The sequence below is a fragment of the Xenopus laevis genome, chromosome 4L (genome assembly GCF_017654675.1).
Source record: "Xenopus laevis strain J_2021 chromosome 4L, Xenopus_laevis_v10.1, whole genome shotgun sequence".
NCBI classification, from domain to species: Eukaryota; Metazoa; Chordata; class Amphibia; order Anura; family Pipidae; genus Xenopus; species Xenopus laevis.
In genome coordinates this window covers 3873988-3900453 of record NC_054377.1, presented here as the reverse complement: position 1 = coordinate 3900453, position 26466 = coordinate 3873988, and the positions used below count along the sequence as shown (strand labels likewise).

At 42.4% G+C, this 26466-nt stretch overlaps 1 long non-coding RNA gene across 1 annotated transcript; it reads right to left on the bottom strand.

Annotated features, from left to right (window-relative positions):
- Positions 1 to 23337: 23337 nt before the first annotated feature.
- Positions 23338 to 23906, bottom strand: LOC121402831. Its single transcript, XR_005966799.1, has 2 exons — positions 23601 to 23906; positions 23338 to 23534 (listed from the first exon to the last, which is right to left on the bottom strand). It is a non-coding gene; the product is annotated as an uncharacterized LOC121402831 (long non-coding RNA).
- Positions 23907 to 26466: the final 2560 nt, after the last annotated feature.

The window sequence follows — 26466 nt, the reverse complement described above, 5'->3', positions numbered from 1 at the left end:
ATTTTTTCATTTTATCACTTCTCTATGGAAGCAATTGCCCCCCGGACAGACGGCTGCTGAGGAGAGATCCGTATATTTCCCCGAATTGATCCCCGGGGGCTCCCGTTGTCAGTAGGATACACTTATAGGTATTTATCCGTCCTTTGGTGCCTAATTCCGTGCCAGCAATGGGTGGAAAATATAACTCCGCTCTTGCTTCCTCCGGTATAAATAAATCCCACTGTAAACGCAGACACGGGAAATCGATTAAAGGGAAAGTAAACCTTAAAGGGTTGGTTAACCTTCACAAATCTGTTGTCTTTAAATAGTGTACCTTCAGTATTGATTTTGAACTTCAGTTGCAATTTCCTTCAAGCTATTTGATAAAATTTGCAATGAATTTCAGCAACCAGATTTATTGATGACACTAGGAAACATGATAAGGGGAAATACACATTAAACTGGCTTCTTCCTTCCCACTTCCTTAATGTGGGCTGCTCTCCTTCCCTTGTTCAGTGGAGGGGGTGGGGCTTATCTATGTTTGCACATTGAAATTGTAAGATAATGCTTCCTCTACTGGCTAAACACCGGAACTGCAGAATTCAAGCAGTAGTTCCCCTTTAAAATATTGTTTGGTGAATTCTTTGCATTTTAAGCTGGGCGCGTGTAATACGAGAGTTTGTCGTTGCTGAAGGCGCAGAATGGAGATGAAAGCAGCGAGACGTCTCCTCGAACCTCCTTTTGATCGTTGTTGTCGGGATAATGAGGAATCAGTAAGGGGATGGGGAGAAGATAACAGCAGATAATTGCAGTCGCACAAGTGCCACTCAGAGACGACATTGGGTACAAGGTGGGGGTGGTGGATAAAAAGCTGGAACTGATAAAGGATCATGTAGTGAAGGAAGGTCCTATCTGAGCTGATGAAAGTGCTGCTTGAAACCCAATGTGCAGCTGTTTGGGTTCTTAGAATTAAAAGTTTGACCCCACTCTGAGACAGCAAGTACCCCTGCATCCATCAGACTGAGAAATGAGGCTTTATTTATAAAAGTTATTCAATTTACTAGTCACAATTAAAGTCCCTGATATAATGGCCTCCTCCTTATCTGTAAGCCTGAACAAGAGTATTCCCTTGTACTTAGCACAATTCAGCAGGAGCAGTCCCCTAAATTTGCTCATAGTCTGTACAGAGAGATCCCATAAAACTATGGCAGCATAGGTATTCTCTGTACTAAGCACAATTCAGCAGGAACAGTCCCTAAGTTTGCTCATAGTCTGTACAGAGAGATCCCATAAAACTATGGCAGCATAGGTATTCCCTGTACTAAGCACAATTCAGCAGGAACAGTCCCCTAAGTTTGCTCATAGTCTGTACAGAGAGATCCCATAAAACTATGGCAGCATAGGTATTCCCTGTACTAAGCACAATTCAGCAGGAACAGTCCCTAAATTTGCTCATAGTCTGTACAGAGAGATCCCATAAAACTATGGCAGCATAGGTATTCCCTGTACTAAGCACAATTCAGCAGGAACAGTCCCCTAAGTTTGCTCATAGGGGTAAATTTATTAAAGAGTGAAGTTCTGCCACTAGAGTGAAATTCCGCAGCTCTCCATTCATTTCTATGGGGTTTTGAAAGGCGTATTTATCAATGGGTGAAAGTGAAATTTCACCATTTGATAAATACGCCTTTAAAAACCCCATAAAAATGAATGGGAAGTGGCGGAATTTCACTCTAGTGGCGGAACTTCACTATTAACTTCACTCTTTGATAAATATACCCCATAGTCTGTACAGAGAGATCCCATAAAACTATGGCAGCATAGGTATCCCCTGTACTAAGCACAATTCAGCAGGAACAGCCCCTAAGTTTGCTCATAGTCTGTACAGAGAGATCCCATAAAACTATGGCAGCATAGGTATCCCCTGTACTAAGCACAATTCAGCAGGAACAGTCCCCTAAGTTTGCTCATAGTCTGTACAGAGAGATCCCATAAAACTATGGCAGTATAGGTATTCCCTGTACTAAGCACAATTCAGCAGGAACAGTCCCCTAAGTTTGCTCATAGTCTGTACAGAGAGATCCCATAAAACTATGGCAGCATAGGTATTCCCTGTACTAAGCAAAAATTCAGCAGGAACAGTCCCTAAGTTTGCTCATAGTCTGTACAGAGAGATCCCATAAAACTATGGCAGCATAGGTATTCCCTGTACTAAGCACAATTCAGCAGGAACAGTCCCTAAGTTTGCTCATAGTCTGTACAGAGAGATCCCATAAAACTATGGCAGCATAGGTATTCCCTGTACTAAGCACAATTCAGCAGGAACAGTCCCTAAATTTGCTCATAGTCTGTACAGAGAGATCCCATAAAACTATGGCAGCATAGGTATTCCCTGTACTAAGCACAATTCAGCAGGAACAGTCCCTAAGTTTGCTCATAGTCTGTACAGAGAGATCCTATAAAACTATGGCAGCATAGGTATTCCCTGTACTAAGCACAATTCAGCAGGAACAGTCCCTAAATTTGCTCATAGTCTGTACAGAGAGATCCCATAAAACTATGGCAGCATAGGTATTCCCTGTACTAAGCACAATAAATAGTGAATAAAGTACCCCATCTTGTAAAATATAAGGATATTATAAGTTACCGAGGAGTTTCATGACCATATAAAAGTACGAGACCGAAGGAACTCCGAGGTGACTTCTAATATCCTCATATTTTGCAACTGGGGGTACTTTATTTATTATAATACACAAATTTCAGTGAGTCATGTGACAGAAATGACATCAGAACTCACCGTTTATAACTGATGACATCAGAACTCACCATTTATAAGGATATAATTTACAAGATATTCATAGCTGTTGTGTATAATATATATATATATACACACACAAACACATATACACATATATCTACAATGAAGGAAGACTTTGGCTTATAATGACTATTTAAAAGATTTATTTTTTGAATGTTACAAAAAATGTTCTTTCCAGTCTCTTGTAATTTCCTAAATGGGCAGGGAGAGGCTTTCAGTTTGGTTCTATGAGACCCGGAACAACGGACTCTCACTAACAAGAGTAACATTGTAGCAAATCTCTCTGTGCTTGTTGTAAGTCAGAATCAATGGATCAGTACAGCAGTCCCTTCCAGCTGTTTCTTTTCCCTACACAGCACCAGCCAAGAGAAATTGTGTACAATAAAAAAAAAAACGTGAAAAGGAAAAGAACTAAACATTTAATAACACGAAGGGAAATGTGTCCTATTCACAAAACGTACATTGGGCTCATATTGTGATGGTGCAAAAATATAAACCACCATGTTATTCATTAATCAGCTCCCATGAGGAATTACACTGTCCTTTTAAATCTGTCAGCTGGATTTCTCCCAGGCTGTAAAGAAGGAAAGACAAAGTAGATACTCGAATCTGCCATCGTATGTCCAGAAACATCATTTTGGCATAAAGCACTTGAATCAGGGTTCTCCTCCTCCCAAGTGATTGATGGTTCTGTATATTAAGGTGCCACAGACATCAGATGAGAGAGGCACAGTAAAATGTTTTCAGGCTTTAATGTACTAGGGAATGAGTATTTTGTGTTCCTGCCAGGAGATGTGTATAGAGGCAGAAAAGATAGGATTGAAAGTATATTGAACCCTGGAACAAACGCATTTACACACAGGGAGAATATAAATACTGCTCATTCTGTGCAGCCACTGGGACAGAATGTTCTGTTATACAGATAGCTAGAATCTCAGCTGCCATAAAGCAGGACAGGACTGCTGCTTACAATGGGGATCAGATAGGATCTGTGCAGCCACTGGGACAGAATGCTCTGTTATACAGATAGCTAGAATCTCAGCTGCCATAAAGCAGGACAGGACTGTTGCTTACAATGGGGATCAGATAGAATCTGTGCAGCCACTGGGACAGAATGTTCTGTTATACAGATAGCTAGAATCTCAGCTGCCATAAAGCAGGACAGGACTGTTGCTTACAATGGGGATCAGATAGAATCTGTGCAGCCACTGGGACAGAATGTTCTGTTATACAGATAGCTAGAATCTCAGCTGCCATAAAGCAGGACAGGACTGCTGCTTACAATGGGGATCAGATAGGATCTGTGCAGCCACTGGGACAGAATGCTCTGTTATACAGATAGCTAGAATCTCAGCTGCCATAAAGCAGGACAGGACTGTTGCTTACAATGGGGATCAGATAGAATCTGTGCAGCCACTGGGACAGAATGTTCTGTTATACAGATAGCTAGAATCTCAGCTGCCATAAAGCAGGACAGGACTGCTGCTTACAATGGGGATCAGATAGAATCTGTGCAGCCACTGGGACAGAATGTTCTGTTATACAGATAGCTAGAATCTCAGCTGCCATAAAGCAGGACAGGACTGCTGCTTACAATGGGGATCAGATAGGATCTGTGCAGCCACTGGGAAAGAATGCTCTGTTATACAGATAGCTAGAATCTCAGCTGCCATAAAGCAGGACAGGACTGCTGCTTACAATGGGGATCAGATAGGATCTGTGCAGCCACTGGGACAGAATGCTCTGTTATACAGATAGCTAGAATCTCAGCTGCCATAAAGCAGGACAGGACTGTTGCTTACAATGGGGATCAGATAGAATCTGTGCAGCCACTGGGACAGAATGTTCTGTTATACAGATAGCTAGAATCTCAGCTGCCATAAAGCAGGACAGGACTGTTGCTTACAATGGGGATCAGATGGGATCTGTGCAGCCACTGGGACAGAATGTTCTGTTATACAGATAGCTAGAATCTCAGCTGCCATAAAGCAGGACAGGGCTCTCTGCCTTCTCCTTGAAGCCCACCCAGTTTGCTTTTCATATTGAATTATTTTTTTTCAAGCTGTTAATTGATCTGCTTGTTACCATGACTTCAGAAATAAAATTGTCTTTAGACTCCTCGAGTGCTCTGCTTGGTCTCCAAGGCAAGATTATTTCAAATATCGAGTTGTTTTCTTCTGCAATGAGAACTTGAATAAATATCAAAGCCTGGGCAATTTCTGGCTTATTCCTAAATGAAAAATTACTATGGTGGCACTTTGATGGGAACTGCTGTACTACTGAGATATGTGAGAAATTAAATTCTCCCTATATTTACGGGAATATAGGTAAAAACACCATGTTCTCTGACATTTCTTTCTTTATTTGGTCTGAGTCCTGAATGCTGATAAAGAAATCAAAGTCCCCCTTATCATTTTATTGAGATTCTAGCTATCTGTATAACAGAACATTCTGTCCCAGTGGCTGCACAGATCCTATCTGATCCCCATTGTAAGCAGCAGTCCTGTCCTGCTTTATGGCAGCTGAGATTCTATCTGTATAACAGAACATTCTGTCCCAGTGGCTGCACAGATCTTATCTGATCCCCATTGTAAGCAGCAGTCCTGTCCTGCTTTATGGCAGCTGAGATTCTATCTGTATAACAGAACATTCTGTCTCAGTGGCTGCACAGATCCTATCTGATCCCCATTGTAAGCAGCAGTCCTGTCCTGCTTTATGGCAGCTGAGATTCTAGCTATCTGTATAACAGAACATTCTGTCCCAGTGGCTGCACAGATCCTATCTGATCCCCATTGTAAGCAGCAGTCCTGTCCTGCTTTATGGCAGCTGAGATTCTAGCTATCTGTATAACAGAACATTCTGTCCCAGTGGCTGCACAGATCCTATCTGATCCCCATTGTAAGCAACAGTCCTGTCCTGCTTTATGGCAGCTGAGATTCTAGCTATCTGTATAACAGAACATTCTGTCCCAGTGGCTGCACAGATCCTATCTGATCCCCATTGTAAGCAACAGTCCTGTCCTGCTTTATGGCAGCTGAGATTCTATCCTCAGTGGAAGCAGCAGTCCTGAACTAGAAGTTAGTGGACCCCAAAACATTGCTAAGGTGACCAATTATACAGAAATAGATTAAAATTGCTCTTTAATTAGGGTCTTAATGGGCCCCCATACAACCCCAGGGTCTGCTTTCTCTGTAATTACACCTGGGGTTCTGCTCTTTAATCACTTTAAACAGCTCATTCCTTTATATAAAGTGCCTTATTGCAGTGATGTGTAAGAATAGGAATATTGCCAGTTATTTAGGGGAATCTCATTTCCATATAAAACGAGTTGATGGTCCCCCCCTGTCAGGAGTCTGGAAGAGACTGGGATGAGACAGCCGGGCATCTCCCCGTGCACCAGAATTAGCCGTTTGATATCCGAGACTGACAAATGCACAGTGACAGCTCTGGGTTCTATGAAACAGATCACGGTCTCTTCTGGATATTAAACCAAATGTTATTACCCGTCGTACCCAGATCTCCCGGCGGCAATACAGGGGGGTCAGTGGGGCCATATAGACCGTTTCTATAGAGAATGCCTGAGCTCTGTCCAACTAACCTGCAAGTAATTGCTAATTAGAGCTTGTGATTTAATCGTGTTTAATAAGAGACAGGTGCTAAATATAATGAGTCAGAATTGATTGCGTTGGGACAGAGAAAAGAAAACTCCCTTTAGGGGTTAAAATGCAGCAGAAACTGAAGAACCGAAGGCTTTCCCTTCAGAATCGACTGAAATATTTCCCTCTGACTTTAACTCTAACATCGGAAATAATCATCTTAAATCGACCAGTTCCGTTTAACTATTTACTATGAGCGCAGACGTGAGTGACCCATGCATCCCCCCATGATCAGGAACTGACAAACTGAGCATGTGCAGAACAATCATTTGGAGAATATGCAAAATGAATGTGAATATGAGGATAGTCTGGGAATATTACTGTCTATTGGCAGCTTCATGAGTGTCTCAAGTCTTTCTTATTAGGGTAAGGGCACACGGGAAAATGAAGCACCGCTGCAGTTCGGGGGAGATTTTCGCCCCGAAGAAAAGGCGATTTGTCGCCGGGGCAACTGATCTCCCCGAATCTGCTCGTGTGTCCTTACCCTCAATCTTCCATTTATAATCCCACAGTCCCCCTGTTGCGTTACTATCCTTTACATTAGAGTATTAACTTGTGTAATGTATGTCCTAATGTTGTTTGATGCAGTTGTAACATAGACAGTGGTAATTAAATGTAAGCAGAAATACCATAAGTAAGAAATAATTCAGCAGGAACAGCCCCTAAGTTTGCTCATAGTCTGTACAAAGAGATCCCATAAAACTATGGCAGCATAGGTATTCCCTGTACTAAGCACAATTCAGCAGGAACAGCCCCTAAGTTTGCTCATAGTCTGTACAGAGAGATCCCATAAAACTATGGCAGCATAGGTATTCCCTGTACTAAGCACAATTCAGCAGGAACAGGCTCTAAGTTTGCTCATAGTCTGTACAGAGAGATCCCATAAAACTATGGCAGCATAGGTATTCCTCTGTACTAAGCACAATTCAGCAGGAACAGTCCCTAAGTTTGCTCATAGTCTGTACAGAGAGATCCCATAAAACTATGGCAGCATAGGTATTCCCTGTACTAAGCACAATTCAGCAGGAACAGTCCCCTAAGTTTGCTCATAGTCTGTACAGAGAGATCCCATAAAACTATGGCAGCATAGGTATTCCTTTACAAAGCACAATTCAGCAGGAACAGTCCCTAAGTTTGCTCATAGTCTGTACAGAGAGATCCCATAAAACTATGGCAGCATAGGCAGGGCCGCCATCAGGGGGGGACAGGGGGGACAAGCGTACCGGGCCCGGGCATGAAGGGGGGCCCGGCAGCGCTGCATTTTTTTGAAGATCCGGGCCCCCCTTACGAGCGCCCGAGCCGTACGTCTTGCCTCTTCAGTGCCGAATGCGGAAGTGCCGAAAAGCCGAAGCGACGAAAAGACCCGAAGTCACGGAAAAAGCCGAAGTCCCGAAGTCACGAAGCGCCGAAAAGACCCGAAGTCACGAAAACAGCCGAAGCCGAAGTCCTGAAGCGGTGAAAAGACCCGAAGTCACGAAAGGAGGCGAAGTTGAAGTACTGAAGCCATGAGTTCAATTCTACTGAACACCAGTTTGTGTTTTTTTTTTTTTTAATCCCCTGGCCACCAATGTATTATTTTAATATTCTATAGGCCCCTGCCACCAATCTTTTTTTTAAAACTTTTGTTTTTGGGGCCCCAATTTTTTTTTTAACTCGTAAGGGGCCCCTTGCCACCATTGTTTTTTTTTGGGTTTTTTTTTTAAAAAAAAAATTAATTTTCTTTTTGGTGGCCCCAAATTTTTTTAACTTGTAAGGGGGCCCCTGCCACCAGTTTTTTTTTTTTTTCAAAAAAAAAATTTTTTTTGTAAATTTTTTTTGGGGCCCCAATTTGTTTTTAACTTGTAAGGGGGCCCCTGCCACCATTTTTTTTTTTTTCAAAAAAAATTTTTTTTCTCCAAATTTTTTTTTTGGGGCCCCAATTTGTTTTTAACTTATAAGGGGGCCCCTGCCGCCAATGTTTTTTTTTTTTTTCAAAAAAAAATTAATTTTTTTTCAAATTTTTTTTTGGGGCCCCAATTTGTTTTTAACTTATAAGGGGGCCCCTGCCACCAATGTTTGTTTATTTTTTAGTTTTTTTTACATTTTTTTTTGTTGGGGCCCCAAGTTTTTTTTAACAGGGGGCCCCTGCCACCAATGTTTTTAAAAAAAAAAAAAAATTAAATTTTTTTTTTTTTGGGGCCCCAATTTTTTTTATAAGGGGGCCCTGACCATCAATAGCTTTTTACAACTTGTGTGGGGGGGGGGTTACTTTTTTAGCGCTGATGTCTGTGTGGTCTTTTAACTGCGATGTGGGCGGGATATGGGGCGGAGCTTGGTCGTCAGTGTGGGCGGGGCCCAGGGGGCCCCAAAAATTTTGTTGTACGGGGCCCCGTGATTTCTAATGGCGGCCCTGAGCATAGGTATTCCCTTGTACTAAGGACAATTCAGCAGGAACAGCCCCTAAGTTTGCTCATAGTCTTTACAGAGAGATCCCATAAAACTATGGCAGCATAGGTATTCCCTTGTACTAAGGACAATTCAGCAGGAACAGCCCCTAAGTTTGCTCATAGTCTGTACAGAGAGATCCCATAAAACTATGGCAGCATAGGTATTCCCTGTACTAAGCACAATTCAGCAGGAACAGTCACTAAGTTTGCTCATAGTCTGTACAGAGTGATACCATAAAACTATAGCAGCATAGGCAGGCCTGGACTGGGAGTCAAAATAGGCCCTGCCATTCCAAGTACACAGAGGCCCAAACAGTCCCCTACCAGCCCACTATATGGTAATTTTCTATGGAACCATATAGCAGCCCCTCTGGCATTTGCCAGAACCCACAGATTGCCAGTCCGGGCCTGAGCATAGGTATTCCCTGTACTAAGCACAATTCAGCAGGAACAGTCCCCTAAGTTTGCTCATAGTCTGTACAGAGAGATCCCATAAAACTATGGCAGCATAGGTATTCCCTGTACTAAGCACAATTCAGCAGGAACAGTCCCTAAGTTTGCTCATAGTCTGTACAGAGAGATCCCATAAAACTATGGCAGCATAGGTATTCCCTGTACTAAGCACAATTCAGCAGGAACAGTCCCTAAGTTTGCTCATAGTCTGTACAGAGAGATCCCATAAAACTATGACACATAGGTATTCCCTGTACTAAGCACAATTCAGCAGGAACAGTCCCCTAAGTTTGCTCATAGTCTGTACAGAGAGATCCCATAAAACTATGGCAGCATAGGTATTCCCTTGTACTAAGGACAATTCAGCAGGAACAGCCCCTAAGTTTGCTCATAGTCTGTACAGAGAGATCCCATAAAACTATGGCAGCATAGGTATTCCCTGTACTAAGCACAATTCAGCAGGAACAGTCCCTAAGTTTGCTCATAGTCTGTACAGAGTGATACCATAAAACTATAGCAGCATAGGTATTCCCTGTACTAAGCACAATTCAGCAGGAACAGTCCCCTAAGTTTGCTCATAGTCTGTACAGAGAGATCCCATAAAACTATGGCAGCATAGGTATTCCCTGTACTAAGCACAATTCAGCAGGAACAGTCCCTAAGTTTGCTCATAGTCTGTACAGAGAGATCCCATAAAACTATGGCAGCATAGGTATTCCCTGTACTAAGCACAATTCAGCAGGAACAGCCCCCTAAGTTTGCTTAAAGTCCATGTAGACTAGAGAGATACATGATTGGTTGCTGTGGGTTACTAGACCCGAGGATAACGTTATCCCTGTAACTACAATGGACAGCTGATGCCTTCAATCCAATGTCTAGTCACCCAGGGTTAAATTGAACCTTATTTTCCTTGTGTAATTGCTTTGCCTTTGTTTCAGCTCAGAGCTTGACGGCGGCGCAGGTTCTCATAGAGGTGAATTTAATTTAAAAGGTGATTTTGATGTCAGCGCCTGCAGTTCCTTGTCTTCTCTTTAGTTTCTGATTGATTCCAAGCAACGGGGCAGTGAGAGGAGCAGTTCCACACAGTCCCAGTGATTTCCTTGCCTTGTCTGTAAATAATGCTTCATTGTCTTCCAGTCTCTTATTCAAATCAGTGCATGGTTGCAAGGGTTAGGTGGACCCCAGCAACCGGATTACTGAAATTGCAAACTGGAGAGCTGCTGAATAAAAAGCGAAATAACTCAAATACTAAATAATGAAAAAACAATTGCAAAATCTACAGCATTCTAAAAGTTTATATAAAGGTGAGCAACTCCTTTAATTTTTAGTAGAGTCGGGTATTTGTTGGTTTCCGATGCAGAAAGTTTAGGTTCTTGGAAGAGTAAGACCCAGCTGTCATTCCAGGCAGGTGCTGTGGAAGTTGGTTTCCGTCTTCCAGAAGAAAGGGGAAAATTCCAATGTTCTTTGTATAATATATATATATTTATATATATATTTCTTTTTTTCTTTTTTTCAAAACAATTGATGGCAACAAACTCAACGTACAACTTCATTCCACTGAGCTGGATCTGGAAATCTTGCCTGTACATAAACAGCTCACATGCAAAACCGCGGCAGAACGTTTAATTCCGTTACACATTTCTAGTTGCTGTTTCTCATTTTAGCACGGTTATGATTTGGGTTTATTCCTGGCAGTTCCTGGGCGAACTTTATATCCCGGCCCCCCCGTCTGCGGAGTCGGTAAAGCATAAATAATAGGGGCAATTAACCTTGCCTGTAACTACTCTTGTTTATTCAGCCATTAACACTTACAAGGATGCGAAACGCGGAATAAACCAAAGGGAATCGTGTTTACAGCTGTTCGATAAATACCAGGAGGATTGGAACTTTATTTACTCATCTCCCCAGTCGTTACTTTTAATTTTCTCCATTATGGGAAGCTAAATCCTTGTCCGGAGCAGGAAAATGTACAAAGATGAATCTATAATGAAGGGGAACTATAACACCTCTATGTTTTGTCAATGACTTCTCTGACAACTGTTTCAATGACCTTCACAGCCTTGGCTTATACAGGACTTCGGCGGGAGAACTTGCACTTTGGTTCCTCACATTGTGGTGGGAATGACACGGATAAACAAGAACATAAAAATTCTCTTTGTTATGTTTTAAATATTGAATATTAAAATGTCATTATAAGGTATCGGTTTACCTTTAAAGGAGAACTAAAGCCTCTAGAGAGCCCTCCCCACCATAACCTTTCCAATTTGCCCCCCTAAATTTGCTCCTTTTACCTGTAAAGAACAATCAGAGAAGTGCAGTAGAGCTGAAGGGCACCATATTACTCCACCAAATCTTCAGATTTCAGACAAGGGACATGGGCAGCTGAAGCCAAGTCTGGATTGTCTTCAACTGCTCATGCTCAGTGTTGGCAATCTCATACAAGACAAGATTTGGTAGCACTAGATAGCTTCCTTGAATCCTGCTGAGATACTCTAAGAGGAAAACAGAGCAGATTTTGGTGGTAGGGAGGACTCTCCAGAAGTTTTTATCCAAGGCTTTAGTCCTTCTTTAAGAGGAATCTAAAGGCAAATTTAAAAATGTGTCCACAACTGTCAAAAGTCATGTGCATAACTCGAGGAACCGCATTCCAGTGGCACCGAAGACCCAGAAATTAGCCTAAAGCCCATCTGTCTTCATGCAGAGTCTTCCTTGTTCTTCAAGCTCTTCTTGGAGGAACCCCTGTGCATAGGTCCCATCTCTGGATGTTGGGGACCTTTCCTAACCAAAAACGTCCTTGTCTCTGCAATCTCTTACAAGAGAAGATTTGGTAGCACGAGATAGCTTCCTTCAATCCTGCTGGGATACTGTTCAACTGGCGGCTTGGGTGTGCCATTCTCTGCTTGCCCAGTGCTGCTTGTGTGTGCCATTCTCTGCACATGACTAAAATTTTTCACATATGAGTGATGAGGGATTTCCCTGCGGTGAGCACCAAACATTTGGTTTTTTGGTGTGCTACCAACGTTAATGTGGATATGAGCTTAAAAGTTCTTGCGGTAATATGGCTGTGGTTTCAGTGGGTGTGGTTTAAAAGGGGGAGTGGCCAACAATGACTTCCATTATCGGCCCTCCACCACATAGGCCAGTAAAATTCTGGCCCTCGGTACCACAGAAGTTGGACAGCAGGAAAAACAGAGCAGATTTTGGTGGAGTTCTGTGGATGAAGAGAGGACTCTACAGAAATACATATCTAAGGTTTTAGTTCTCTTGTAAGAGGAATCTAAAGGCACATTTAAAAATGTGTCCACAACTGTCGAAAGTCAAGTGCATAACTGGAGTAACAGCAGTCCAGCGGCACTGAATACCCACAAATTACCCTGAAGCTCATCTGTCTTCATGCAGAGTCTTTGAGCTCTACTGGGAGGAACCATTGTGCATTGGTTCCATCTCTGGATGTTGGGGACCTTTACTGACCAAAACGTCATTGGTTTTGCATGAGTTAGCAATCTCTTACAAGAGAAGATTTGGAGGCACAAGATAGAGTCCATCAATCCTGCTGAGATACTCTAAGAGGATAACAGAGCAGATTTTGGTGGAGTTCGGGCGGACTCTGTAGAAAGGACTCTACAGAACATATCTAAGTCTTTAGTTATCTAAAGACCTAGTTATCTGAAGACCTGCAAATTACATTGAAGCTCATCTGTCCTGCAGAGTCTTTCTTGGTCTTCAAGCTCTTCTAGGAGGAACCCTTGTGCATTGGGAGTCACATCTCTGGATGTTGGGGACCTTTAATGACCAAAATGTAATTGGCTCTGCATGAGTTGCTGATAATATAGATCTCACTGATATATTGTAGAGAGAGGGGCCCTTGATTAAGTATCAAGAGGCGAGGCATATCACTACTACGAGCATCACTCACCCAGTGTCATTTTACTCTTATTTTTTTAATAAAACTTTCAGGGTGAAACATTAAATAAGACAGTTAATACCATTGTTATCTGTTAATTGCAATGAATATTATTACATTTATATAGGTACCTGCCATCTCTCTCTCTGTGGTTCAAACGAATCAGGATAATGAGTTCCTTTGGCTGATCTCTCAACACGTTTGGGCAGCCTTTTTGTCAGCAGAATTCCTGGAATGATATTCATTATTACAGCTCTTTACAACTGCCTTTAAATATGAAAGCATGGAAGTTTTTCAAGGAGTCGTGCAGGAAAAATCACCGGATGCTTCTCTGCCTTCCCCACAAGGGCCATTTAATGGACATTATAGACACGTGCTCAATAGACTGTAGTAAACAACAGAGATTGAGTAGTATTTTTTTTTCTCAATTTTGGATAAATAACGAACCTAATGTGGCCATACACACTTAAGGCCTGGATTTGGGGGGTCTCCTAAAAGCCTCGTTAGGCCCGAAACAAGAGAATATGTCCATGTTTGATCAACTTGTGACGGTGGTTCTTCAGAGCAATTGTTATTTAATCACATTCTCCCTCCCAGTGAAACCCTGTGTATAATCAGGGCCTTATGATCTATAAGATTAAATTCAAGAAACAAGGATTTACGGTAATTAGGGCTCAAACCAATCTCTCCTCTGGGGATGGAAACGAGTAGGAGGTGAAAACAAAACCCCATTACAACCACCCTTCATAAAATACTGTACATACAGTATTTTATATACTATATATATATATATATATATATATATATATATATATATATATATATATATATATACTCTTGAATTCCTGTGATATTGTAATTAAATGACTCCTGTGGTTTGTCATAGGCATTACAGGATTTCCTGTGAGTCGGTTCTTTAGTTCAGCTTAAAAATAGATCAGCGCTGGATTAATATTTAAAGAAGAATTTATATGAACAGCGGCCGGGAGATTATGCAGAACTGCGTTGTTCAGGGAGATGTACTAGAAGGTGACAAGCTGGTAACCTGTGTATTCAGTCCTGTCACTAGAAATCTATCATAGACGGCTCCTTCTGTGCAGTAAAGTGTAACGCAGGTAAATAATAAACAAAATCCATTTATAATGCTAAACTTGAAACAAGGAAATACTTGGCTCAAAATAAGGGGAAAGTGTTGGAAGGGTTACTGTCTGCTCTCTCTCATTTCCCTACAGAAATAGGGATTGGTAGCACTAGATAGGTACCTAATATATAGAGACAAGAGGAAAGTGTTGGAAGGGTTACTGTCTGCTCTCTCTCATTTCCCTACAGAAATAGGGATTGGTAACACTAGATAGGTACCTAATATATAGAGACAAGAGGAAAGTGTTGGAAGGGTTACTGTCTGCTCTCTCTCATTTCCCTACAGAAATAGGGATTGGTAGCACTAGATAGGTACCTAATATATAGAGACAAGAGGAAAGTGTTGGAAGAGTTACTGTCTGCTCTCTCTCATTTCCCTACAGAAATAGGGATTGGTAGCACTAGATAGGTACCTAATATATAGAGACAAGAGGAGAGTGTTGGAAGGGTTACTACCTGCTCTCTCTCATTTCCCTACAGAAATAGGGATTGGTAACACTAGATAGGTACCTAATATATAGAGAGACAAGAGGAAAGTGTTGGAAGGGTTACTGTCTGCTCTCTCTCATTTCCCTACAGAAATAGGGATTGGTAACACTAGATAGGTACCTAATATATAGAGACAAGAGGAAAGTGTTGGAAGGGTTACTGTCTGCTCTCTCTCATTTCCCTACAGAAATAGGGATTGGTAACACTAGATAGGTACCTAATATATAGAGACAAGAGGAAAGTGTTGGAAGGGTTACTGTCTGCTCTCTCTCATTTCCCTACAGAAATAGGGATTGGTAACACTAGATAGGTACCTAATATATAGAGACAAGAGGAAAGTGTTGGAAGGGTTACTGTCTGCTCTCTCTCATTTCCCTACAGAAATAGGGATTGGTAGTACTAGATACTGATAAACATGTTACTTGCAGGCTGGAAATAAACTTAAAACATCTATACACAATAAGTCATTGTACTTAAATATATCCTACTGAACCCTCTTATAAAGGCAACACAATGTTTATATAACAAGATGCTGCCTGCTGCCTTTTCTCTTCCTAGTTTGACTCATGAAAGATTCCGGAACCCTTATGTGCCAGTCTTGCTGTCCAGCGAGTCCATTAGGAAGCCACGTGAGTGCCCTTTCGATGCAAATTGACAGAAATGACCAGAGGAGTAAGTGCCTTTGAATTTTTATAAACCTTTTAAGTATTTGCTAATGGAAATGGGAGAGGTAAGTGTTCCTTAAATGATCCCTTTCACTGTGCCGTCCTTAGGGCACAATATATAATTAGCTTGTGTTGCTTTAGCTCTCGATGGACACGTTTACTGGCAATGTAGAACTGCTGCCAGAAGTCTGAGTGAAGAAGATGAGATTTCTTTGCAAAAATAATATAGAATTCAAACCCCCTCCTCTACATTGTACAAACCTTTGTGTAAAATTTGCAAACATCAGGACATCAGCATCCTGCTTTTGCAGGGAAAGGTACATTCTATGAGCAATTTAGGGGCCTGTTCCTGCTGAATTGTGCTTAGTACAGGGAATACCTATGCTGCCATAGTTTTATGGGATCTCTCTGTACAGACTATGAGTAAACTTAGGGGACTGTTCCTGCTGAATTGTGCTTAGTACAGGGGATACCTATACTGCCATAGTTTTATGGGATCTCTCTGTACAGACTATGAGCAAACTTAGGGACTGTTCCTGCTGAATTGTGCTTAGTACAGGGAATACCTATGCTGCCATAGTTTTATGGGATCTCTCTGTACAGACTACAAGCAAACTTAGGGGCTGTTCCTGCTGAATTGTGCTTAGTACAGGGGATACCTATACTGCCATAGTTTTATGGGATCTCTCTGTACAGACTATGACCAAACTTAGGGACTGTTCCTGCTGAATTGTGCTTAGTACAGGGGATACCTATACTGCCATAGTTTTATGGGATCTCTCTGTACAGACTATGAGCAAACTTAGGGGACTGTTCCTGCTGAATTGTGCTTAGTACAGGGAATACCTATGCTGCCATAGTTTTATGGGATCTCTCTGTACAGACTATGAGCAAACTTAGGGACTGTTCCTGCTGAATTGTGCTTAGTACAGGGAATACCTATGCTGCCATAGTTTTATGGGATCTCTCTGTACAGACTATGAGCAAACTTAGGGATTTTTCCTGCTGAATTGTGCTTAGTACAGGGAATACCTATGCTGTCATAGTTTTATGGGATCTTTCTGTACAGACTATGAGCAAACTTAGGGACTGTTCCTGCTGAATTGTGCTTAGTACAGGGGATACCTATGCTGTCATAGTTTTATGGGATCTCTCTGTACAGACTATGAGCAAACTTAGGGGACTGTTCCTGCTGAATTGTGCTTAGTACAGGGAATACCTATGTTTTCTACAGTGATTTTACTGGAATGTCTGGGATTAATGTAATGCTCTGAATCTGTTTTCTACAGTGATCTTACTGGAATAGCACTGTCATTATGCCTAAAATCTGTGTAAAATCTGGTGCTGTTATGCACATTTGCCTTAGACCCCATCATTTGCTATTATTTTTGTTTTGGGCTACTTAAGAACAGGAGGGCAACCTCATTCTATCCATTGCCTGCAGCTGAGTTTTATTAAGATAAAATGAGAGCATAAAATGTATTTCATGGATAAAAATGTTAATTATCTGCATCACCTAATGATCATGCGGACAGCAACTAAGTGAGACACTCCTTTAGCTGCGGCTGACAGCCTGGGCCAGATAGTCATTTGGAAAAGAGCCTTGGCACTGCCAGCGTGAGCGAAATAGAGATTATGAGCTACAGCCTTAAAACAACAGATGTCAGGTGAAATCTCCAAGTGAATCTGTGAGAGGAACCCTAGAGATTTGGGGAATTGGCTTTCAACACACACACTCCAAATAACTGTACCTGATTGGCTTTCACTTACCATATCAGTTCTGTAAAGCCTACCTAGCAATCTGTCCAGACTCCCTATCAATCAGTCTGTGGCATCTGTGGGGTGGCAGTTAATGGCAGTGATCTCAAAATCATTGGAAAAATAGCGCACCCCTAAAATGCCAGCAATTTTGCAGACCAAGTAGGTGGGTTTTGGGGCGGATTCGAGTAACTTAAAGGGGTTATTCACCTTTAAATTAACTTTCAGGGGGTTATTTATCAAAGTCCGAATTTATCTCAATATTTTCTGCTACAAACTCCGGGTTTTTTTTACGCTTATTTATTATTAAATTTTCCCGAAACTTTGCTTTGCGGGAAAAAACATGATTTTCATGATTTTTTTTTCAGATTTATCACCCGAAAACTTCAGGGTATTGCACGAAACCCAGCGCGCATCAAAAAATCATTAGGACTTCTTCCATTAACTTATATGCAACCTCGACAGGTCTGAGATGACGAATTTTCTGATTCAGACTTCTCCATCCTCAGGGTTTAATAAATTCTGAAAAATTTGTGATTTTTTAAAAATCAGATTTTATAAAATAAAATTTTTTCGTGATTTTTGCATTCAGAGTTTAGTAAATAACCCCCTTAGTATGATGTAGAGCATGATATTCTGAGACAATTTGCAATAGTATTTGTGTTTTTTTGAGTTATTTAGCTTTTTTTTCAGCAGCTCTCCAGTTTGCAGTTTGACATCCGGTTGCTAGGGCCCAAATTACCCTAGCAACCATGCACTGATTTGAATATGAATAGGAGAGGCCGGAATAGAAAGATGAGTTATAAAAAGCAGCAATAACAATACATGTGTAGCCTTACAGAGCATTTGTTTTTTAGATGGGGTCAGTGACCCCTATTTGAAAGCTGGAAAGAATCAGAAGGCGGCAAATAATTCAAACACTATGAAAAATAAATAATGAAGACCAATTGAAAAGTTGGCCATTGTATAAGATACTAAAAGCTAACTTGAAGGTGAACCACCTCTTTGATTAGGCAGCTGCATGACCATCTGGGTTTAATACTGTTTGCTCTATTCTTATTTATTTACTTTGCTTTTCTTTGGGAGTGGATTGGGCCGGGCAGATGATTATCATTGGTCAGAGGGGTAGAAGATTTCTTTTAATTAAACATAAGCCAATCCGTGTTCATTATACAGCACAGACCTCCAATGTATCTCTAGAGGCCAGTTCAGTTCCATCTGCAGCCTCTCCTGTACTTTATGCCTATTATGTTAGCGAATGGCAAACAAACAGCTAATTATAGAAAAAGAGGAGATTAAAAATAGATCATGTCGATATAATGAGATGTTGGTTTGTTTCCAATGCCCTGAGCATCTGCTGTGATTTCACAATAATAATCCCTCTCTCAGCTAAAAAGGCCCTTTGTGTTAGATTTGGGGTGAGTGTTTATTTGTACCCTGGGTACCCCTGGAACTATAGCAGGGTGACACCCCAAAGTTTCTATATATCTGTAACCTTGTTATGAGCTAAGGGGGCCCAGTCTGAAGGTCAGTTAGGGGGAGATTTGGGGTGAGTGTTTATTTGTACCCTGGGTACCCCTGGAACTATAGCAGGATGACACCCCAATGTTTCTATATATCTGTAACCTTGTTATGAGCTAAGGGGGCCCAGTCTGAAGGTCAGTTAGGGGGAGATTTGGGGTGAGTGTTTATTTGTACCCTGGGTACCCCTGGAACTATAGCAGGGTGACTGTTACCCCAATGTTTCTATATACCTGTAACCTTGTTATGTGCTAAGGGGGCCCAGTCTGAAGGTCAGTTAGGGGGAGATTTGGGGTGAGTGCTTATTTGTACCCTGGGTACCCCTGGAACTATAGCAGGGTGACACCCCAATGTTTCTATATATCTGTAACCTTGTTATGAGCTAAGGGGGCCCAGTCTGAAGGCCAGTTAGGGGGAGATTTGGGGTGAGTGTTTATTTGTACCCTGGGTACCCCTGGAACTATAGCAGGGTGACTGTTACCCCAATGTTTCTATATATCTGTAACCTTGTTATGAGCTAAGGGGGCCCAGTCTGAAGGCCAGTTAGGGGGAGATTTGGGGTGAGGGTTTATTTGTACCCTGGGTACCCCTGGAACTATAGCAGGGTGACACCCCAATGTTTCTATATATCTGTAATCTTGTTATGAGCTAAGGGGCCCAGTCTGAAGGTCAGTTAGTGGGAGATTTGGGGTGAGTGTTTATTTGTACCCTGGGTACCCCTGGAACTATAGCAGGGTGACACCCCAATGTTTCTATATATCTGTAACCTTGTTATGAGCTAAGGGGGCCCAGTCTGAAGGTCAGTTAGGGGGAGATTTGGGGTGAGTGTTTATTTGTACCCTGGGTACCCCTGGAGCCCAGAATGAATGAAGAGCTTTGCTTGTATCTCTGGTTACTCTGATCTGATTAAAGCACTCTAATAAAAGGCACAGGGGCAGTAACCCATAGCAACCAATCTGCAGATAGCATTTACTGGTCACCTGTTTAACTGGTTGCTATGGGTTTCTGCTTCTGCCTTTCATCACATATGGGGATAGGGTTCAGCGATAGAATGTTCGGTTATTACAGAATATTCTCGCTGAACACTATTATTTTATTTATCCTGTTTCAATTTCCTCAATTCAACAAATTGCTGTGGATCTGGGTACGTTATATAATTCTATAATTTGTAGTATCTTCTGTATAAACACAGTTTCATGGCACAGCGATAGTGAAAACAAAAAGAATTTTTTTCCTTTGCACCAGAGAAATTCCGCTCCATTACTTAGGGAAAATAAGAAGGGAATTTGCATGGCGCTACAGGAGAATCGGCGGCGGCTGAGCGAGCATATGGCAGCTTTGCTGATCACTCAGCATTACTTTCTATCAGGCGCCGAGATGATTTGTTCTACATTTCCATAATGCCTTTTATATTGCCCGAAAGATGAATTCCCTCCGTGGAAGCTTTACCAGCCGTCAGCTGCAAGTGACCTTAGAGCATCTTTGAGCCCGTTTAATCCACGAATGACAGATTGTTCATTAATAATTAAAGTGGGAAATATTGTGGGCAACAATGGCAGGTTTATAGGGGAGGGGCAGGAAAAAAGACTTTACTTACACAGCTGCAGGATTTATTTCCCCTTTATACAGAATAAAGAACTTTTTTACATAATATATTCTGTCCAATCACTCTCAGCTCTTAACCTTCTTCATAGGGCCCCGAGCTCCTCTCTGCATCTGTATGTTAATTCATACATGCCTGACAGTTCTGCATGGTTCTCTGCCTTTAAATTAATGAATGTCTGAAAATATAAACACAGTCATTTATCTCCCTTCTATGGTTTTACCTCTCTTATACCCATCAGCCACATTGTATTCCTTCTGTTTTAGAAATGGCCCACTTGTACACAATGCAGCAGGAACAGCCCCTAAATTTGTTCATAGTCTGTACAGAGAGATCCCATAAAACTATGGCAGCATAGGTATTCCCTGTACTAAGCACAATTCAGCAGGAACAGTCCCTAAATTTGCTCATAGTCTGTACAGAGAGATCCCATAAAACTATGGCAGCATAGGTATTCCCTGTACTAAGCACAATTCAGCAGGAACAGTCCCCTAAGTTTGCTCATAGTCTGTACAGAGAGATCCCATAAAACTATGGCACATAGGTATTCCCTGTACTAAGCACAATTCAGCAGGAACAGTCCCCTAAGTTTGCTCATAGTCTGTACAGAGAGATCCCATAAAACTATAGCAGTATAGGTATTCCCTGTACTAAGCACAATTCAGCAGGAACAGTCCCCTAAGTTTGCTCATAGTCTGTACATAGAGATACAATAAAACTATGGCAGCATAGGTATTCCCTGTACTAAGCACAATTCAGCAGGAACAGTCCCTAAATTTGCTCATAATCTGTACAGAGAGATCCCATAAAACTATGGCAGCATAGGTATTCCTCTGTACTAAGCACAATTCAGCAGGAACAGTCCCTAAATTTGCTCATAGTCTGTACAGAGAGATACAATAAAACTATGGCAGCATAGGTATTCCCTGTACTAAGCACAATTCAGCAGGAACAGTCCCCTAAGTTTGCTCATAGTCTGTACAGAGAGATCCCATAAAACTATGGCAGCATAGGTATTCCTCTGTACTAAGCACAATTCAGCAGGAACAGTCCCTAAATTTGCTCATAGTCTGTACAGAGAGATCCCATAAAACTATGGCACATAGGTATTCCCTGTACTAAGCACAATTCAGTAGGAACAGCCTACCTCAGCTGAACTCCTGGGGCCTGAGTCTGCTTCACCAAACATCTATTTTTCAGAAAGGATCATTTTTTGTTTATGATTACATTTTTGGGCTAATAAGCCGGTGCCAGTCAGGACTCTGCTGCAGAGAGTTGCAATGCAGTGAACGTACAAATCAAACTCTGTGCCTCGGTGATGCTCCCAGGATGAATAAACACTTTCCGCATACGAATTTATGAACGCAATCAACCAGTAAAACTTTAACGGCAGGATTTACATAGAAAGGCTGTTATTTATAAATGTTCCATTATATTTCTGTAATACTGAATAATAAGCTGTTTGCCTCCCTAGCACCCCCAATAACAAGGAAACATATACATTAAATCCTTTTATTCCCCAATTGAATGATTTTTGCTAACTACATTGGATACAGAGGTCGTCTTTCTCCAGATTTATCTGTTACCAGCGACATTCTGCAGCCGTTCAGCCTCATGTAATGGCCTAATAAACGGAAACCCATCCCAGGGAATTATTACAGTGATAAACAAATGGTTCTTTTAACCCTGCACAATTTTCTGCACTCGCCCCTCATGCCATCACTTCTGTCATACACTGGCATTTATTTTAAATTGTCACCCTATAATTTATAACCCAGGAAAGTGTTTATTCTGTAATTAGCTCATGTTATACCCCATAATCACACAGCACCCAGCTCTTCCCTCACAGCCAGGGATTCTGGGTAATATCCCATTTTACCCCATAATCACACAGCACCCAGCTCTTCCCTCACAGCCAGGGATTCTGGGTAATATTCCATTTTACCTCATAATCACACAGCACCCAGCTCTTCCCTCACAGCCAGGGATTCTGGGTAATATCCCATTTTACCCCATAATCACACAGCACCAGCTCTTCCCTCACAGCCAGGGATTCTGGGTAATATCCCATTTTACCTCATAATCACACGGCACCAGCTCTTCCCTCACAGCCAGGGATTCTGGGTAATATCCCATTTTACCCCATAATCACACAGCACCCAGCTCTTCCCTCACAGCCAGGGATTCTGGGTAATATCCCATTTTACCCCATAATCACACAGCACCAGCTCTTCCCTCACAGCCAGGGATTCTGGGTAATATCCCATTTTACCCCATAATCACACAGCACCCAGCTCTTCCCTCACAGCCAGGGATTCTGGGTAATATCCCATTTTACCTCATAATCACACGGGACCCAGCTCTTCCCTCACAGCCAGGGATTCTGGGTAATATCCCATTTTACCCCATAATCACACAGCACCCAGCTCTTCCCTCACAGCCAGGGATTCTGGGTAATATCCCATTTTACCTCATAATCACACGGGACCCAGCTCTTCCCTCACAGCCAGGGATTCTGGGTAATATCCCATTTTACCTCATAATCACACAGCACCAGCTCTTCCCTCACAGCCAGGGATTCTGGGTAATATCCCATTTTACCTCATAATCACACGACACCAGCTCTTCCCTCACAGCCAGGGATTCTGGGTAATATCCCATTTTACCTCATAATCACACGACACCAGCTCTTCCCTCACAGCCAGGGATTCTGGGTAATATCCCATTTTACCCCATAATCACACGGCACCCAGCTCTTCCCTCACAGCCAGGGATTCTGGGTAATATCCCATTTTACCTCATAATCACACGGCACCCAGCACTTCCCTCACAGCCAGGGATTCTGGGTAATATCCCATTTTACCTCATAATCACACGGCACCAGCACTTCCCTCACAGCCAGGGATTCTGGGTAATATCCCATTTTACCCCATAATCACACGGCACCCAGCTCTTCCCTCACAGCCAGGGATTCTGGGTAATATCCCATTTTACCTCATAATCACACGGCACCCAGCTCTTCCCTCACAGCCAGGGATTCTGGGTAATATCCCATTTTACCTCATAATCACACGGCACCAGCTCTTCCCTCACAGCCAGGGATTCTGGGTAATATCCCATTTTACCTCATAATCACACAACACCCAGCACTTCCCTCACAGCCAGGGATTCTGGGTAATATCCCATTTTACCTCATAATCACACGGCACCAGCTCTTCCCTCACAGCCAGGGATTCTGGGTAATATCCCCAGTCCAATGCTGCACTATTTTGCCCTATTGTTGCCATGTTCTCCTAAGATATTTGCTAGACTTGTGTTTTATTCAGTCTCAAATTGGCTCTAAACTGTGTACATCTCCGGCTCCTGTACGTAATCGCCCCAGTGAGAAAGTGAGAAAGAATCTAATCATTCCGACATTCTATCATCAAAGCGCAGCCAAAGAACAGATCACAGTTTTGCTGCCTCGTTGCTAATCAAATAATTCCCATAGAATTCTGCCGTCGGTTTCTGGAATCTCATGCGAGAGCTGCGGTTGCACATCGGCTGGCAGGGTGCCCGAGCCATTCCCGCCTGTGTCTGGTGATGATCGGGTACAATGGCGCTTCCAAGTGCACAAAGCAATTACAGCTTGAATTAGTCTGACGATGCACTAAATATATGTTTCTGTCGACAGCCTCCAAAACTGTTCGAAAGCAAATAGAAAAGAGAATTATATTTGAGTAGGTTTCCATGGTGCGGATTGATCTGCATTTTCATTTTCCATTACTTAAAGGGACACTGTCCTTCTAAACTTTCCATTTTAAAAAGAGGATTTTTATTTTTTAATGCATTCATTTTTAGTATTTGGCAGTTGCCTGCCACTGAACTATTGAGGTGCTGTTTCCTCAGCCTTACTAAGCTTCCTTCTCTCCATCACATTAATCATGATAATGCCTCACACCTCTGCAGTGAAAACAATGCTCTCAAGATAGGATCTGTGACAAATAGTTCTAGTATAATATAGAACTAGTATAGTATAGCTAGAATCTCAGCTGCCATAAAGCAGGACAGGACTGCTGCTTACAATGGGGATCAGATAGGATCTGTGCAGCCACTGCGACACAATGTTCTGTTATACAGATAGCTAGAATCTCAGCTGCCATAAAGCAGGACAGGACTGTTGCTTACAATGGGGATCAGATAGGATCTGTGCAGCCACTGGGACAGAATGTTCTGTTATACAGATAGCTAGAATCTCAGCTGCCATAAAGCAGGACAGGACTGCTGCTTACAATGGGGATCAGATAGGATCTGTGCAGCCACTGCGACACAATGTTCTGTTATACAGATAGCTAGAATCTCAGCTGCCATAAAGCAGGACAGGACTGTTGCTTACAATGGGGATCAGATAGGATCTGTGCAGCCACTGGGACAGAATGTTCTGTTATACAGATAGCTAGAATCTCAGCTGCCATAAAGCAGGACAGGACTGTTGCTTACAATGGGGATCAGATAGGATCTGTGCAGCCACTGAGACAGAATGCTCTGTTATACAGATAGCTAGAATCTCAGCTGCCATAAAGCAGGACAGGACTGCTGCTTACAATGGGGATCAGATAGGATCTGTGCAGCCACTGGGACAGAATGTTCTGTTATACAGATAGCTAGAATCTCAGCTGCCATAAAGCAGGACAGGACTGCTGCTTACAATGGGGATCAGATAGGATCTGTGCAGCCACTGGGACAGAATGTTCTGTTATACAGATAGCTAGAATCTCAGCTGCCATAAAGCAGGACAGGACTGCTGCTTACAATGGGGATCAGATAGGATCTGTGCAGCCACTGGGACAGAATGCTCTGTTATACAGATAGCTAGAATCTCAGCTGCCATAAAGCAGGACAGGACTGCTGCTTACAATGGGGATCAGATAGGATCTGTGCAGCCACTGGGACAGAATGCTCTGTTATACAGATAGCTAGAATCTCTCCATTGTCCAACCTCTGTCCATACTGACATCCTCCCCTCCCTATAAGAAAGGACAGGACTGTTGCTTACAATGGAATATCATTTCCTCTGGCCTTATCCAGTTACCATGTATTGGGGCCCCTTAGCTAATTGCAGCTCTCATTATAGAGAAGATTATGTAAGGTGCTTTCAGCCTCTCTAGCGTATGGCTGCACAGTTACATGATGCAGAGTATGAGGGGAGATAAGGGAGAGATAGCAGGACAGCAGGACTCGTTGGCAGTGATTATACAGAGCCTTGGGGTGGCATTTCAGTGATGCTCTTGACTGAGACGCACCGGCCATGTTTAATGAGTAGTAAAATCATAATAAATCTATCTGGCCCTGCAGCTCTTCAGAGCCTCCAAGCAATATCCCAGCCACCGCGGAGCAGAACCCCGAGCCTCTGCTCCTCTGTTCTCCACATCAAAACACTGAGGGGTTGTTGTCCGTATAACCTGCAAGGATCAGACGATGGGTGGTGGGTGTAGGTGAGTGGGTGTAAGTGTGAGGGTGGGTCAGGGTGGTAAGAGGTGCATGAAATCCCACCAAGCCAACCAATAAGATCTGCTCAGACTGTAAGATCTGCACTCTTAGTTATCACATGGCATTGTGTAGTGCAGTGGTTCCCAACCAGTAGCTCGTGAGCAACATGTTGCTCTCCAACCCCTTGGATGTTGCTCCCAGTGGCCTCACAGCAGATGCTTATATTTTAATTCCAGGCTTGGAGGCAAGTTTTGGTTTCATAAAAACCAGGTGTACTGCCAAACAGAGTCTCAATGTAGGTTGACAAGCCACATAGGGGCTGCCAAATGACCAATCACAGCCCTTATTTGGCACCCCGAGAACATTATTCATGCTTGTGTTGCTCCCCAACTCCTTTTACTTCTGAATGTTGCTCACGGCTTCAAAAGGTTGGGGATCCCTGGTGTAGTGCAACACTCAATAGGCCAGCACAGAGGTTTGGAGCATGGTGATCTGAGAAGTAGAGGGAAGAGTCAGACAAGGTTCTGAACTGACAGGGTTAATGAGCCACCAATAGAGATAGTAAAGGGGGATCAGGTGAGTATTAGT